General features: G+C 49.4%; 1 long non-coding RNA gene across 1 annotated transcript; it reads right to left on the reverse strand.

Moving 5' to 3' along the window:
• Positions 1–6,014: 6,014 nt before the first annotated feature.
• LOC119824467 lies at positions 6,015–10,706 on the reverse strand. Its single transcript, XR_005287098.1, has 3 exons — positions 10,578–10,706; positions 6,764–6,893; positions 6,015–6,119 (listed from the first exon to the last, which is right to left on the reverse strand). It is a non-coding gene; the product is annotated as an uncharacterized LOC119824467 (long non-coding RNA).
• Positions 10,707–15,481: the final 4,775 nt, after the last annotated feature.

Here is a 15,481-nt window from a genome sequence, read left to right on the forward strand (position 1 = left end):
TGGCTACATAGACAAGGATCCCAGAAGCCCCTGGCTCCGTAGACAAGGATCCCAGAAGCCCCTGGCTCCGTAGACAAGGATCCCAGAAGCCCCTGGCTCCATAGACAAGGATCCCAGAAGTCCCTGGCTCCATAGACAAGGATCACAGAAGCCCCTGGCTCTGTAGGCAAGGATCCCAGAAGCCCTGGCTCCGTAGGCGGGTGAAGCCTGTGGGGACCGGCTATATCCTGACTAGTGCTTATGGGCATCAGCATGTGCTCAAGGATTGCGCTCAGGAACACGATCACAGAAACACAGGAGGCACACCAAATGCCTGAAGCCCGAGCAAGCTCTGCAGGCTGCCAGTCTCACCCAGATTTCGTCACTGTGGGCCCCAATACAGGGCACCAGCTGCCACCGCAGGAAACTGGGTGAAGGGTACTTGGGACTGCCTTCTGTGTAGTTTTGCAACTTCCTAAGAATCTACCAGTATCTGGGGGAGTAGGGGATATCTTTTTAGGGAAGAGGAGGGCAAGACCTTGGTGGTGCCATCCTCCCTGCCCCTCATGTCACTGCCAGGATGGCATGGTAGGTCCCAACACAGGAGTTACACAGTTTTTCAACTGTCACTCCTGCCCATGGGCAATGACCCAAGTTATCCTAGGTTGGGCCAGCTCCAAGGTGTGAAGGCAATGGCAGACGGTTACACAGACACTAGCTTCCTGAGGCCAGCTCTTCCCTTGCATGCCCCAGACATCATCAGTCTATGACATACCGGCACACGCCCGTCCTTGGCCTCCACCAGAACTCAAACATTGCGCCAGGCTCCCCCCGGGTTTCCAGACAGGATTCCTTTTCCTTTATCTTGGTTTGTACTCACTTAACCCAGGAGCTGCCACCGGGAGGGGAGTTGGCAGTCACTCTGCGAGACAGAAGAGGGAGGCCCTGGGTGGCAGCCCTGTCCTGTGGGCTAGGGAGATGGTGTGTGTGATCTCAGGAGTACACGGACTTCAAACAAACTGCCCTCTTGGTGTTCAGTCCCATCCATGCAGACACACGTGCTGCCTATGGCAGTGTTTGAAGCCCCACTCCGCTCTCACATTTCCAGGGGGCCCTCTACAGAGCAGTGCCCACGGCAACCTTCAGCACTGCAGAGACACAGAGCCCTCATTCCTTCCGACGCCGAGCCAGCAGTCAGTCCTGTTGAGCGAGGAGAGACCTAGTCAGACTTCTCCTGCTACTGACCCACACAGGCTGGTCCATTCTTTCCTCCTAGTGCAATCACTGGGCTGTCCACAATTAAGGATCCAAGGATCCTATAGGGCAGGACCCACTGCCTATATTAGCACTCTGTCATAGCAGAGCTGGGCGCAGGCTAGAGAGTACAGCCTTGGACAAGGAAGATACCTGCTTTAAGAGGGCTCTGCACCTGGGACCTCAGAAATACGAACCACAGCCCCTGGCCAGATGCAACCACCAGTCTGCTATGGTGGTTAGAGCAGGCACGTGGCGGAGAACTTGCCTAGAAGGCTCCAGTGAGGAGCTGGGGGTGGAGCTCACCACAGCATACTTCTCTAGCAGACACAATACAATACACCTTTAACCTCAGCCCCCAAGAGGCAGAGGAAAGCGGATCTCTGTGAGTTCAAGGCCAGCCTGGTCTACAGAGTTCAAAGATAGCCAGGGCTACAGAGGAAGTTCCAGGACAGCCAGAGCTTTTACACAGAGAAACCCTGTATTGAAAGAAAAAACAAACAAACAAACAAACAAACAGCTGAACAAACGCTTAGCCAAAGATAATCTATGAATAGACAACGAAGGTGCAGATGTTCACAAGCACTAATTAAATCACAATGAGAATTCACACATTTTTGTTGTTGCTGTTTTGGATTTCTTGGGTTTGTTTTACCCCCCCCCCTTTGGAATTTTCTGCTTTTGGGTTGTTTTTTGTTTGTATGATACGTGTGTGTGTGTGTGTGTGTGTTGTGTGTGTGCATGAGAACATATATTCTTACAGCTTGATTTTTACTTGCTTTTATTTTTAACATTTGTTATTATTTTTCAGAACTGCAGACATGAGTACTATACTTACATCATTTCTACTCAACACGTCCCTGACCCTAACTCCTCCCCGTCCCCATGCCCTCTCAGCTTCACGACCTTTACTTTATTACTGTCACACACACACAGATCACACACGTGTATATAAGTACATCCTGCTGGGTCAGTCCATTTGGTGTTGCTTACATTTAGGGGTGACCACTTGGACTATAACCCTAACTGGGTATGGGGGCTCACTCATGGACACGGATTCTCCCTTGAGATAGGGTCTCATGTAACCCAGGTTTCCAACTTGCTATACAGCCGAGAATAGCCTGGATCTTCTGTTCCTCCTGCCTCTACCTCCTGAGTGCCGCCAGGAGTGTGGGCTTGCACCGGCTCCCTTTGTTTATGCTATGATGGGGATGGAATCCAGGGCTTTGTGTACACTAAGCAAGTACTCTATAACCCAAGCCAAGCTGTGTCCTTTAAATAGAGCTGTGCTTCTCAACTGAGCATCAATAACCACGGGTACAGCCAGCCACAGTGGCTCATGCCTGTAATCCCGGCTCCTGGGAGATTAACACTGTAGAGACTGTAAGAATCAACAACAACAAAATACAACAGTCAGACAGCAACATAAGGGCACACCCACAGGAGGGGCTGTAACTTAAAACTCTTATAGCAGGGGCTGCCATTCAAAGAGCCCCACGACTGCTGGGTACAGGGTTCCCACAACATGATACAACCCTAGTGTGGAATCCCGGATAGCTAAAGTGCAGAGGCTCACGTTGATGCCCTGAGCATGTTCCCAAGACCCCAAGCTAGACATAGGTCAAAGGTCCAAACCTGGTGCATGGGTAAACAAATGTGTGGGACCATGCAGAGCAGGCGCCTGAGGTCGCTGAGGACAAAACAACTACAGATGACAGAGCAGCCAGGGAGCAGAGCGGGAGACAGGACCTCCCACAGCACGCAGCCCAGAAGAACCCACGCAGTCTGGTGTGCAGACTGATGAATCAGACTAAGATCCGTGAGTCCAAACGCTATGTGAGTCCACAGCCAATGGAATTCGGCTTCTCGACATTGTCTAGCCACTCCCTCAAGACAAGTGATATGGCTCCCAGGCACTGTTATGAAGGCTAGCACCACATATCCCACAGGTGAGTGTCTAGTCACAAAGCCTGCCACTTACTGTCTTACCATGGCCAAGAGGGATTTGGGCAGTTTCCAGACCATAAAGTTCCCAAATTCCTCTGGATGATTTCCTAAGAAACCACAGGCTGCATGCCCACATAACACACGTGACTGTCTAAAGGGCCACCGCCCAGTGACAAAGCCAGCAGCTCTGATGGCGGCCTTGCAGTCTGAGCCCTACCTGGCAGGACCCACCATCAATGAGAAAGGCACCCCTGGGGACCCAGATGCCACCGGCTGGCCAGCCGTACACATAATCTTTGTGTGGTGTGTGCACTGATGAGTTCCATCTCCATCACTTGTAACAAAGTTTGTCACCTGCAGCTGCTCTGCTGTGTCTAAGATTTTTCCTGACCTTTAAGTCTTTAATTGGCAGAGGAAACAAATTCAGTCAAGACTCCCCAGATGGTTATTGCGCATGCCTGCAAAGCAAGTTCTTTACTATCACCCTTGCCCTAGCTGCAGCATAATCTCAGAAAGAAAGGAAGGAAGGAAAAAAGGGAGGGAGGGATGTAGGGAGGGAAAGAGGGAAAGAGAGAGAGGGAGGAGAGCGAGCAAGCGAACAAGCAATCAAGCAAGCATGATCTGTTCCTTTCTCTAGTGACTGGTCACTATGCATCTGGCTGGACCAGTTCTGGTGAGAGACAGTCTGGTCTCTACATCTAAGCTATTTCCACCGGCCTTCACCAGCGTTCACAGTGTGATTGCAGGGAGGGAAGGTGGCATCTTCAGAGACACAGCCACCTCCTGGCTTGTCCCAGCTCAAATGGGTACCAGGCAAATTAATGTGGTCCAGCCTGGGGTCCAGCCAACCCTTCCTGAGTGCAAATGCAGCTCTCTTTAAGAGGCCCATTGGGAAGAACTAAGGCAGAGATTGGGGCTTAGGCTCCAGGAAGCGCTTCCTACAGCAGACAAGGACGAAACGCCTGTGGCCCAGGGCATTTAAGCATAGGGAATTGTTGTGAACTCCAGCTCCCATCAAGGTTCACAAATATGCTGCCTGTGGGAATCCAGGAAGAGGGAGACAGCAGGGCCAGAGCCTTCTCAGACCAGCAGTCAGGAGACAGGAACCAGTTCCAAGATGCCCAGTAGGGTGTTTGAACTCTCTCCCTGTGCAGGGCATCAAAGGCCACCCACTTCTCCACAGACCAGGGTCAGGCCAGGTTGTAAGCAGGGGCTAGGGCAAGCTGTCCACACGGTCCAGGCCTCGGCACCAGGACCCAGTGAGCCATGGCCCAAACAGGCAGCAGCTCCACGGGGCCCAGAGCCCCAAGTGGAACTTGAGCTCCATGGAAACGGCTCCCCAAGGGGCAATGAAGTTCCCAGCACTTGGGGACACTTGGGCGGTCCTGGCTCAGGCACAGAGCACTGAGCTGTGGGAAGTGGCTGTGCAGGCCCTGGGAGCTCCCGACATGGACACTTTTTGGGAGGAGAATGGAGTGGTCCAAGTAGGGACCGGGGCTTCTTCCTTCCCTGCTGCAGAATCCAGAGGTTCACTTGAAGCCGCAGGGGGACAGGGCTGGAGCAGCACGGTACTTTTCCATGAGCTCCTGGGTGAGGAGACTGTCAGGCTGCAGGCCTTGCGACCCATCCTTCTTGAACACTTAGATTCAGCTCGTCCTATTTTTTCTCTAAAAAATATCTCTGACACATCCTTCTGACAATTTCCCATGAGAGCCAAAGGAAGAGATGTTTTTATCCAGAGACCAGCATTCTTAGGCAGAGAAGGGCCTCATTCTGTATGCAAGACTGGCTTCCAGAAACATGAGGAGGAGATCGAAGGACCTAAGTCCCCAAGCTACAGTCCTAAGTCACAGTGGCCACAGTGCCTGCCAGCTGAGGACTGCACCCTAGAATCCCACTTCCTTTCAGCAGGAGTGTGGCTGACGACCCCTGTTGGTCACTCCTCTGCTAGCCAGGCCACCAGAACGTCACTGCCTCATAGGCAGGCCTCCTCCAAAGACCCATGCAACAACCCAAAGCTCTGCCTCCCGACACCTGCAGGCACCACGAAAGCAAACACAGCCTGCGGCTCTCCTGGATACTCGCGGCTGTCAATCAGACCAGCATAAGACTCGGAAAAAGACATGCCCAGATCACTTCCTGCTTTCTTCACAGAGAGAGAGAGAGAGAGAGAGAGAGAGAGAGAGAGAGAGAGAGAGAGAGAGAGAGAGAGAGAGAGAGAGACAGACAGAGAGAGAGAGAGAGAGAGAGAGAGAGAGAGAGAGAGAGAGAGAGAGAGAGAGAGAGAGAGAGAGGAGAGAAAGAGAGAGAGAGAGGGCTGAGGCAGTCCCTTTCAAACATTAGGTTCCCTGCAAGTGCATGGACAGCGTGAGGAGGGAGGGCGGGGAGCCCAAGGTGGGGCTGTGCTGTCGAGCTGCTGCTCAGCATAGGAAAGGTCCTGGGTTCCATCCCCAGCACGGTGGAACAGACAAGGTCTTGCCAGGACTAATATCACACACCTATGATCCCAGCACTCAGAGGGCAGAGGCAATGGGATTGGACATTTGAGGCCTCCCTGAGCTACATAACACAAGAACAGAGTCCCGCAAAGCCCAGCCATGCCGTCACATGTGCGTCTGACCAGGGCTTATTCTGTGTTAACTGACAACCCTGGAATATAGCATCTGACGGTGTCTGGAGGGCAGTAAGCAACTAATTTTAAAAGTGAATTACCGCCAATGAACAAGTTTAATACCCAGAACTTTACAGGTAACAAAAAGTTTTGAAAGGTTAAAATTTCAATGTATCTGTGGCCAGCAATATGGCTCAGCAGGTAAAGGAGCTTGCTGCCAAGCCTGACGACTCAAGTTCAATCCCATATTAGTAGAAGTAGAGAACTGAATTCCACGAGTTGTCCTCTGATCTTAACACAAGCACCATGAAGGTGTACACATGATTACCTAAATGCAAAAAAAAAATGCACAATTCAATGTTTCTGCAAACGCATGGCAGATACATGTTATAGGGTGAAAAACAACCCACACAACATTTAACATTGTTCATACCCTGTCTCGGTGAGTATTAAAATCGATTGTTTGGGCCAGCAAGATGGCTCAGTGGGTAAAGGTGATTACCACCAAGCCTGATAAACTGAGTTCCATTCCTGGAACCCACGTTGTGGAAGGAGAGAACTGACTCCCGAAATTGTCTTTTTGACCTCTAGACAGGCACCATGAGGTGCAAGAGTACATACATGAGTAACAGACATGATTAATATGGAGGATTCGGTTTGTTTTCTGGTGCTGGGGTAAAAGGCAGGGTCTCCCGCACGCTAGGCCAGTGCTCTACCACTGACCCACGGCCCAGCCCCTAGACCTGATATTTTAGACAAAAGTGCCTGGATCACACCCTACACACACATCAAGGAGAGAAGCTTCCTGGGAGTGCAGTCAGGAGGCCCCGCTCTCCCAGACCCTCCACCTGGTCAGGCAAGTCCATCACAGTCCGTAAACATGGGCACCCACACAGCAGCCAAATTTCTCCTAACCGCTCCAGTAAGCACCAAGCACGCCTGTGTGAGGCTGCTCTGCGCAGAGTCACTTACCTTGAGGCTGGTCATCTCCTTGCCCAGCCCGGCGTCAGAAGCCTGCAGTGTCTCTTCTGATGACGTTATCTTTTGCTTTTTACTCGTCTTTTCTGTCCCTTTGGGACATTTTCTCTTATGTTTTACCATCCTGGAAGGGACAGTGCAGGTGGGTCAACGGTAGGAAGGGAGAGGCTGTGTGCTACAAGGGTTATGCTGTTAAACAGAGTGGAGAAGCTACCTGCCCACTATACCACAAAAGGAGGCTTCACTAGAACACGCTAACCAGGGCCACGGCTGCCAATAAAGTGCTTCCTGCACGGCCTTTAATCAGTACATATGAGGGGACAGTTTCACTCTCTCGAAATCTAGACAAAGACATGCCCCTACACAAGCCGTGACCAGTATTATGCCCCATCCATGGGTGGAGAGGATGAAAGACTGAGGGACCTGAGTGTTCTCCTCCAAAACGGTGCAGAACTCTGAGCCATTCCTCAGGACTGAACCAAGCTAGATTTGAGACAATGAGACAAATCTAATCATAAAGCCTCTCTCCTCACACAGCAGGAAAAAAACATGACTATAAAACCAACTTGCGGACTGGAGAGATGGCTCAGAGTTTAAGAGTACTGACTGCTCTTCCAGAGGTCCTGAGTTCAAGTCCCAGCAACCACATGGTGGCTCACAACCATCTGTAATGGGATCTGGTGCCCTCTTCTGGCCTGCAGGCATACACACAGACAAAATATTGCATACATAATAAATAAATAAATAAATAAATATAAAAAAAACAACTTGCAAGGCAGGGATGGTGGCACGTGTCTGAGATGGCAACAGAGAGGCTGAGACAGGAGGAAAGTCACAAGGGTCAGGTCAGCCTAAACTATACAGAAAGAACCTGCCTCTCTGGACAAGGTGGCACATGTCTGTAATCCTAGCACTTCAGGAGGCAGAAACAGCAAGAGCATAAAGACATTCAAGGTTGGGCTGGAACACACAAGTGAGAACAACAGGAAAAAAAAACCCGAAAGACAAAAAATAATTATAAGGATGGAGATCAAGTCAGCAATTAATACAAAAGGTCCCAGATTCGATCCCCGGAACAAAAAAGAAAAGGAGAGAAAGAGAAGGAAAAGAGGAGGATAAGCATAGTGGGAGAAATAGGAGCGATCTAGAAGGTGTGAACACCCCAGAGGACGAATCTGCAGGCATGTCACTATGAGGCAGAGCTGTATGTGAACCTGCAGCCCAGGCGGGTGGGCATCAGGGCATCCTGTCCCGACTGGGGCTGCCACTGACTATGGTGCATGGAAAGAATATTCCTATTCTAGAATCAGAAAACTCCAAGCTCTATTTTTTTTTTAAATTAATCCTCCTCATTAAAAAAAAAAAGGAGTATTCGAAGCCAGAGGCTACAAATTTCAATTAGCAGTATAATAAGAAATTGTAAAAGGAGAGACTGTTGACACAGGAACACTGAAAATAGGGGTGCCGCCACCAGCCAATTACCTCATTAAAGAAATAAGAAACGTTCAGCAAATATTTACACACCGCTTCGGAGAGAAGCGAGGTCTGCGGTCACCCTGGAAGTTAGCCTTACAAAGTTAATCACGAAGTCTATTTGTGAAGAAGGAAAAGATGGTTCTGTATCACAAGGTTCTAAGAGAGAGCAACTCCCAACTGAGGCAATGAGGGTCGTTCTAGAAAACATCTGCTTTTTGTCTGGGGTCAAGAGACTTTCAACAAGAGTGCTAAGACAATTCAAACAGCAATCTACTCACCAAGTGGGGGAGGATGCTGGAGAGCCAAGAGGAAAAACGTGTATGAACCTCACAACACACACAGAGCTACCTCAGGATAGACCAAACCCCACATGTAAAAGAGCCCAAGTCTAATGCACTTTTCTTTCTTTTTTTAAAGACAGGGTATCACAGAGATCCAACTGCTTCTGCCTCTGCCTCCCGAGAGTGGTAATTAAAGGCAGGCACCACTTTAACAGGCCAGGCCTAAGACTGTTGCAATTTCCAGAGATGAATGCTGATGGCCCCGGAGAACACTATGGTTTCTCCAATAAAATACCAGAAACTAGGTAGCCAAAGGAAAACTATGCAGGATTACATCATCACTACAAAGTTTTGTCTTGGATTTTAGAGAGAGGCACAGTGGTTAAGAGCTCCTGCAGAAAACCCAAGTTCAGTTCCCAGTACCATTATCAGGCAGCTCGCAATTGCTTGTAACTCTAGATTCAGACCCAATACCTCTGGACACACATACAATTAAAAATAGAATATAAAGGGACTGGAGAGAGAGTTCAGCAATCAAGATCACTTATTATTCTTGCAGAGGACCTGGGTTCAGTTCCCAGCACCCGCATGGTGGCTCACAGCTGCCTAGAACTCCAGTTCCAGGAGATCTGACGCTTTTTCTGACCTCCATGGACCCCTACACATACATGGTACACAAACATACACTCAGGTACACACACACACACACACACACACACACACACAAATTAATAAGCAATTCTTTTAAAAATTAAAATAATAAAACAAATTTTAAAAGCCTCTAACAATTGGACAGTGCTAGAAGAAAGACAACGGAAAGCATGGAGGGCCTGCCTGCCAATCACTCTACAAAAAAGAAATGGGGGGGAAGGGGCAGCAATATGGCTCACCAGGTAGCGGCACTTGCCAACCAAGACTGACAACCTGAATTCCATCCCACCCTAGCCTAACTGGTGAGTTCCAGGCCAGTGAGAAACCCTGTCATGAAAATACAAGGTGGATGGGGAACACCGTCTAAGGTTGACCTCTGGCACACACACAGAGCATGCATGTACACACGTACACATAAGCATATGCAGGCATACACATTCATATACAGGCACACACATACAGGCATGCATGCACACACATGCATACATGCACATACACATAGACACACACACACACACACACACACACACACTAATTTTAGAACGGGCCAAGGTCTTGAACAGACACTGAAGAACCTCACTAGTCATTGAGACAATGAGAACCAGAGAACACTGCTTGGGGCAGCAACTAATATAAGAAGACGGCCAGAAGACTCGGAGGGTAACAGCACCTGCCATGGAAGCTTGAGCACCTGAGTTTGATCCCTAGGATCTACATAACAATTTGGATGCCATGGTGTGCATCTCATCTCACCTTTCCCACGGTGACATGGGAGGTGGGGACAGTAGAGGAAGCCCGGGGCACATGCTGGGCAGCAGAAACCAGAAGACTATGCCTCAACAAGGTCAAAGAAGGAAACAGACTCTCTAAAGTTGCCTCTATGGTACCCAATACGTGATCTTCTCCAGTCTAGAACCTGGGATCCTAAGTCTGGGATTTCTATTCCGTCCTTTTATGTCCCAAAGCCTTGAGTGACACCAATACATAAAAAGAACCCAAAGAATCCTTACTCTTTTTTTTTTGAAACAGAGTCTCACTTGGTAGAAAAGGTTGGACTGGAGCTGGCAGCAATTCTATCTAAGCCTCCGGGATGCTGAGATTACAACCATTTACCACCACACCCAACTTGTAAGGTTGGATGAATGGAAGAACTGTTGGATGCATCGATAAATGAGTCTGTGGGTGGTTGAATGGGTGGGTAGGTAGCTGGATAAGTAGGTGGAGGGGTAGGCAAATGGATGAGTGAATTGATGTATCCACAGGGGAGAATGGGTAGGTAGGTGGGTGGCTGAATGGATCTATGGGTATCCACGTCAAGAGCCGGGCAGGTACGCACGGCCGGGACCAGGACGCCGTCTCCCCAGAGGCTCCGACACCCCCGGCACCCACAGACCACGCACCTGCAGCGTCCACTCTCGCCTGCCTCGGCCACGCGCCTTCACCACCAGCTCTGCAGGCTCCGCGCCGTCCCGCCCTCAGCAGAGTGGCGCTGTCCATTGGACAGAACCCGCATCGGACTTCTAGCCAGCCAATGGCCGCCGCACGGGAGGGAGCAGACCGGGCTCAGGATACTGGCGTCATCTTTCGGCGCTGAGGGAGCGGGCAGTTGCCGAGGCAACTCCTGGTGGCGTGGACATGTGCGCGCCGTATTCAGGCCGCTGGTGCTGGTGGAATGCGGCTGGTAAAAGCTTGTAAATCCGAGGGCAGGTAGGCTTGGAGGTGCACGCCTGTTGTCCCAGCCCTAGGGAGGGTGAAGCAGGAGAATTAGGCGTTCAAGGCCATCCTAGTCTACGTCTACGTAGGCAAGTTCGAACCCAGGCTAAATTATATGAGACCCTGTTGTCAGGGAGCATCCCTATATAATTCCAGCACCAAAGAGATGGAGGCAGGAGGATCAGAAACTCAGGGTCATCCTAGGCTGTGTAAATGAATTATGGACCAAACTTGGATACATAATATCCTCCTGTCTCCAAAAACCAAAATAGGGCCAGTGAGATGGTTCAGTTTACAGTTAAAGTGCTTGTTGTGAAGCTTGATTACCTTTGTCTGATGCCCAGGGCCCATATGGCAGAAGGAAAACCAACTCCCACCAGTTGTCTTCTGACCTCCAAACACCACACACACACACACACACACACACACACACACACACACACAAAGGAAATAAAAACGTTTTAAAGATCGTTTGAGGGGAGGCAGAGGCAGGCGGATCTCTGTGAGTTCGAGGCCAGCCTGGTCTACAAGAGCTAGATCCAGGACAGGCTCTAAAAAAAAAAAAAAAAAAAAAAAAAAAGCTGCAGAGAAACCCTGTCTCGAAAAACCAAAAAAAAAAAAAAAAAAAAAAAAAAAAAAAAAAGATCGTTTGAGGAAAGACAAGCTGAAAAATAAAACCAAAAGGATAGGGTCCTTAGAATAGTGTGTGTGTGCACACGTGCACTCCATTTTAAAACAACAGTGTTGTGCATGGCACACACACAAAACTAGTGAAGATGTACCCTAAAGTGCCAGGGATAGCTGGTCATGGTATCGCTGGCCTTTAATCCCAGCATTCAGGAGGCAGAGGCAAATGGATCTCTATGACTATGAAGCCAGCCTGGTCTACATAGTGAGTTCCAGGCCAGCCAAGGTTACATAGTTAGACCCTGTCTCTAAAGAAGGGGGTGGTGGTAGTATATTCAGAAATGAAGCCCTTGTCAATCCCCTGGATTTCCCTCCAGCACCACAAATAATAGTAGTAGTTTTTACAGTTTACCTGGGCCTGGTAGCATAGGGATACATGGACGTCCCAGAAAATCAAAAAAGAAGAAAAGGTAGAGGGGCCTAGCGATATAGCTCAGTCTGTCAAGTGCTCCCTGAGTCTCATCTCCAGAACTCACATTAAATAAATAAATAAATAAATAAATAGCCGGGTGGTGGTGGTGGTGGTGCACGCCTTTAATCCCAGCACTCGGAAGGTAGAGGCAGGCAGATCTCTGAGTTTGAGGCCAGCCTGGTCTACAGAGCTAGTTCCAGGACAGCCAAGGCTACACCGAGAAACCTTGTCTCAAAAAATACAAAAATAAGTAAATTGATGGAGGAGTGTCTATGTGTTACTTTCATTATTAATAAAGAAACTGCCTTGGCCCTTTAAGAGGACAAAAAATTAGGTAGACAGAGTAGACAGAACAGAATTGTGGGAGAAAGGAAGCAGAGTGGGGGAGACGCTTCAGGCAGTCACCATATGCAGTCACCATGCCTCTCCTCTCCGAGATGGACACAGGTTAAGATCTCCCCTGGTAAGCGACCACCTTGTGGTGCTACACAGATTACTAAATATGGGTTAAAGGAAGATATAAAAATTAACCAATAAGAGGCTAAAACTATGGGCCAGACAATGTTTTAAAAGAATACAGTTTCCATGTAATTATTTTGGGTAAAGCTAGCCGAATGGCGGGAGGCAGCCCCACAGCTCCATCTACAGTAAATAAATAAATAAAGCCAGGTATGTTGGTGATATTGATTTCAGCACTGGGGGAGGGAGGATCCTGGAGGCTCAGCGCCCAGAAGGGAAGGAAGAGAGGAAGGAGAGGGGGCAAGAACACAATGGAAACCCTACCAGTAAAGTATGATGAGGGCCATGAGCAGAAGGGGGAAGTAAGGAGCATACCCTGAACACTCAGCCTGCTCTTTAAGCCATGTTCTCCGAAGGGTTATTTGATTCTAGAAGAAACAGCCAAAAAGCTGGGAACCTGAAAAAGATTCTGACAGATTTGGGAGACCGGATTCTAACACTGGGTCTTTGAGTTGGAGCCCAGAGAGGCTACCATGCAGGAGACAACCTGAACCAGTGGTCGAGCCACTCTTGCAGAGGCTGTGTGAAATATACCTGGGATTCACACCAGGTTCTGAAACTGTATTGGAGGATTTATTGCTGATACTTCTGCCCAACTGAGAGGAAACAGTTGATTCTTTGTGAGGCAGAATAGGAAGAGGGAAAATTATCAAAACATGAGAAAGGAAAGGAAGTCCCTCCCCCGAGCATGCTTGATGCCTTCCACCAGCTGAGAAGCAAGAACTTGAGCCCATCTGGCACTAGCTGTGGAGGTGACCAACACAGAGATAATACTTCTTCTATATAAAGACATCTTACCTTAAAATAGCCAGGAACCAGGAGCAGGGCTGCAGCATGCATGATCATGAGCGGAACCTTGTTCTCTTAGATATTTTCTGGGAATCTCAGACAAGATAGTTAACTTCCCTTGCAGTGATGATGCCCCAACATCCTGCATGCCTCAGAGCTGGCGTTTTACCTTGTCAATAGTAATTTCACCAGATGCCACTCAGGACCCACCCTGTGGATTTCCTTTGGGTTCCTTAGCAACCCTTAGAGCAGCAGTTCTCAAACTGTGGGTATCAACCCCCTTGGGGTCAAACAATCCTTCCACAAGGGTCAACTAAGACCATCAGAAAACACAGATATTTGCATTATGATTGATAACAGTAGCACAATTACAATTATGAAGTAGCCACAAAATAATTTCATGGTTGGGGGTCACTACAACATGAGGAACTGTATTAAAGGGTCGCAGCATTAGGAAGGTTGAGAACCTCTATCTTAGAGGGTAGTAGCTTCGATCCCCACCAGAATAGTATGTCTGATTCATGAAGAAAGGGAGAGGCTGCTCCTTGAGAAGCCCACACCCATACTCTGTGGTATCATTTTCTCCCGGATATATCTTTCTCTTAAAAGTCCATGTTAAGAATGTCATTTTGGAAGCCAGGCATGGTGGCACATGCCTTTAATCCCTTGCACATGGAAAACAGAGGCAGGAAAACTTCTGTGAGTTTGAGAGGCCAACCTGGCATACATAGTGAGTTCCAGGACACCCGTTCTACATAAAGAGACCCTGTTTCAAAGAAGCAAAAGTCAAAAATATCATTGTGGGGAGCTGGAGAGATGGATCAGCAATAAAGAGCACGTCTGGCCGTGTCTGGGTCAGTGGCCCAGCTGCAGCCCGGGTCTGCATTGCAACTCTGTGGCACAGATTGCCACTAAGGCCCATACAGAGGCCCGGGATCTGGGCCAGAGCCTGTGGCTTGGGTGGAGTCAGCAGCCATGCCACAGCAGGGGGCCATACAGATATGGGTGGCCCGCATTACCACTGGGACCCAGGGTGTCTTCCAGGCCCAGATTGCTGCCAAGGGTCATGTCTGGGTCCATGGCCCTATAGCAGCCAGGGTCCATATTGTCATACATGGCTTAGGTTAACACCGAGTGCCATGAAGAAGGCCGGGGTCAAACCAGATACCTGAGTCCAGGTTGATATCCGAGGACCAGGTTGTAGCCTGTGCTGCTACTCAATGACATGGCGAGATCTGGGTCGAAGCTGCGGCTGAGGGTCATGTCAGGGTTCGTGACCCCAGAGTCCATGTTGATGTTCGGTGCTCCTGTTGCCATTAAAGGCCATAGGTACACAAGACCAAGGGCCAAGTTAGTGTCTTGGGGACATGCCACCGCTGGGGGCAGTGGTGACATCCAGCCCCAGCTGCTGCTAAGGACCATGTAGGGGTCCATGGTCCTACTGCGGCTGGGGATCTGACCTAAGGTCCGGGTCCACCATTGCCACTAATGGTCACATAGAGGCCCAGGGTTTGGGCGGCAACCTGAGGCCTTGGTGGTGTCTGGCGATCACACGGCTGCCAGAAGCATTCCAGGCCCACCTGAGTGGCCATTCCTTCCACCCAGAGCCAGGATGTATGTATTGGAGACAGGACTCACGCCGTCCAGACTGTCTCCGAACTGGCCGTGTAGTGGAGGATGACTTTGGACTTCTGCCTCTGCATCCTGTGTGCTGGGATTACACCGTGACGCACCACACCCTATCCACGTGGTGCCAGGAGGTGAACTCAAGGCTTTCATGCATGTTAGGCAAACACTCTAGCAAGCTTCGTCCTCAGCCCATCCAGGTACCCAAACAGCAATCATTCCACGGACTGTCTTTTCCCACCTACTGTCTCTATATACACCCAGGACCTTCTGAACTTTCTGTTCTGTTCTGCCTGGCTGTCTTTCACATTTCCATGTGTGGGTATATGTTCATGCTTGTGTGCACATATGTGTATGGAGGCCAGAGGTCTTCGTTGGGTATCCTCCTCCTCTATAGTGTGAATTCTAATTGGTCTTAATCATAAAAACCCTGGGTCAGATATTAGGGGGTGAAGCAGAGCAGCCAGCCACCAGAAGTCTTACCTCTACGGATTCCTCAGACCGAATAGTAAGATCCTATCTCTAGGAATCCTCAGACTGAATGGGTCTGAGATCCTT

This window comes from Arvicola amphibius, chromosome 10, assembly GCF_903992535.2.
Source record: "Arvicola amphibius chromosome 10, mArvAmp1.2, whole genome shotgun sequence".
Lineage (NCBI taxonomy): Eukaryota > Metazoa > Chordata > Mammalia > Rodentia > Cricetidae > Arvicola > Arvicola amphibius.